The sequence below is a fragment of the Megalopta genalis genome, chromosome 5 (assembly GCF_051020955.1).
Source record: "Megalopta genalis isolate 19385.01 chromosome 5, iyMegGena1_principal, whole genome shotgun sequence".
Classification (NCBI taxonomy): Eukaryota; Metazoa; Arthropoda; class Insecta; order Hymenoptera; family Halictidae; genus Megalopta; species Megalopta genalis.
In genome coordinates, this window is record NC_135017.1 from 31,158,612 (window position 1) to 31,161,187 (window position 2,576).

General features: G+C 38.3%; 1 long non-coding RNA gene across 1 annotated transcript; it reads left to right on the forward strand.

Annotated features, from left to right (window-relative positions):
- The first annotated feature begins 211 nt into the window (after window positions 1–211).
- Window positions 212–2,131, forward strand: LOC143259533 (uncharacterized). The gene is made up of 2 exons (XR_013033529.1): window positions 212–1,384; window positions 1,475–2,131. It is a non-coding gene; the product is annotated as an uncharacterized LOC143259533 (long non-coding RNA).
- Window positions 2,132–2,576: the final 445 nt, after the last annotated feature.

The window sequence follows — 2,576 nt, forward strand, 5'->3', positions numbered from 1 at the left end:
TCATCTCAAGTTATCCTAGTCACACGACATACCGGTCTCTTGGTCAAACGGCTCCTGTTTGGTAACAAAACTGCCGCCAATCTAAGAGTGTTCGTAAACCATGTGCAACAGCTCATGGATTACATCAACACTTCAACTTTGTGGGATAATAGGGCTATCGGCGAACTACCCACATTAAAAAAAATAGTAACGTGCCAGGGTAATACCTCATTGGGTGGTATGGAAATTTACCCATCTAATTTAAATCAAAGCAGATAAAGATTGTATGTTTTGATAACTATTCTATTTATTGCTAAACAGTGACGTATACAAAATACAATACAAAAAGTCAGTAAAGCAGTCTACAGTAATCCTCGTAATCGTACATCGAAACCGTAAAACGTGTTCATAAGCCGTATTTATTATAATATAATTCCGGATCGTTATCTGTATCTTAAACCGCAATCGTGATCGTAGCCGTGTTCGCAAATCGTAATCGTAATCGTAATCATGAGCATGATCATAAATTGCGTGTCGACGTTCATCGCGATCTCGTTCTGCTGTTGCCTGTGACCTGTGAGCGCATCCTTTTATTGGTGCGCTGATCAACCGTTACGAGTCTTCCTTCGAATTTGTCTGTTCCGTTCGACCAGTGTCTAAGGCTTGTCGAACGTCCTAGCAGCGTCGCGATGTTTAGGTCGCGAGCACCGATCGGTCAGGGTGATTTTGGAGATCGCTCCGAAATCGCAACGTATTTGCAAATGCTCTGGTGGTCAATTTTCGGCATTAGTATCCTCATTATTAGTTTCCTCATTAGTATCCTCAGCATGCATATACATATACAGAAAGGGGTGATTCCTGCGTTCATTTGAAGTAACTTTTTTCTTAGCGAAAATGCTATTCGCGGCTTTGCTTATGAGTTATCAACGAAAAACAGTGACCAATAAGAGACGAGATCAGTTGTCGCGGGGCGGTCCATCCGACGAGTGCATGAAGCCCAGTTCCGCTCATTGGCTCGGTCTTTCATTGGTCACTGTTTTTTTGTTAATAACTCGTAAACAAAGCCAAGGATTGCATTTTCGCTAAGGCAAAAGTTACTTCAACTGACCCCAAGAACCCCACATTTTCCGATTTTGACCATTTTTTGGTACACCCTGCATAATGACATCTGTCACAGTTGACTAGAGTGCTACTCAATCATGTCACATCAATTTCGTTATACTTTTCAATTTTAAACAATTACAATATAATGTGGAGTCGCCAACATGGACAGTGGTGCCTGGACAATGCTAACAACGTGGATCGCAGGAGATCTCTGCTATTGGCCGCCAATGACACAAAGTCGTTTTTAATAAGAGCTATTAAAAAATTGAAGCCTTTCCGTACGACGGGATTCCAATATAGGGTGAGAATTTTTAGAAATGCCGCTTTTGATAAGTTACAATTATTGTACACCATAAATGTAGAATTACAATATGCCATTAAATGCTTCTAGACGATTTTATGACGGCTCGAAGGAAGGCCAAAGCAGCGGAGAAGATCAGCGACCTACAGTTGGAAGTTGAGTCCAGGACACCGGGTGAATACTGGTAAGGATGACTCCTTCATTAATGAGGAGTCGGCGTTATGTCTGCCACCAAAATTAAATAAACGGGGGAAGATAGGTATGTATTCTGACGTTGCCGAAATGTGACGTCACTCTTCCGTTAGTCGCGATGGTAGAGACCGTCTTTACCAAAGGCATTGAAGGATTTAAAAACTGCAGATTTCTCACTGTTTTCGGTTAAAATCGTGATAGAATTGCGATCTTTGTGATCCTTAATTTGTTGTAACTCATAACATCGTGAACCGATTTCGATAAAATTTTCAACGTACATATAAGGTACCGAGATCTACGAAAGGCGTCTAGTAAATTTTCGTTATAGGGTCAGATAAGAGAGATATTTATTTTTTTGTCATTCGAAATAATAGCAAAATTAAAAAAAAAAATCATACCAGTCACCGTCTAGTAAACTAGTCCCTCTATCATCTAAAAAAAAATTTGAGCCATTTAGTTCAGTTTTAAAATAGCTATTGCGTCTTAAAAGGTGTACAAACACTTTTGTAGGACACTGTGTAACGAAAACAAGAAATAAATATTACGATATTGGAACTGGATTCTGGTTATATTTGTTTTTTCCTTTATTTTTCATAGAGAATTAAATTTCTGTGAAAGTCATTTTAGCACGGTCAAGCCCTGCGTTTCTTTAATTTGATGTGTATGTGTGTGTGTGTGTACCACCTCTAGTTCGACACTTTTTCACGGTTACATTTTTGTTTCTCTACATCAGGGGTGTCAAACTCAAAAGCTAACTTGGGTCAAATAAACAATGCTTAACTTTAATTAACAAATATTTTTATTTTGACTAATACATTTTAATAAACATATATAAAGTTAAATTATTGTTTACGCCCTGATACTTGACATCTCTTCTCTGATACTATCTTTCCTATTTCGGGAGAAATTTTATTGGCCGAGACTACTTTCAAAATTTCTAATTCACATTTCTATTTTATTTTTACTTTGCGTCGGATATATTGACTGGGCCGCAAAAATG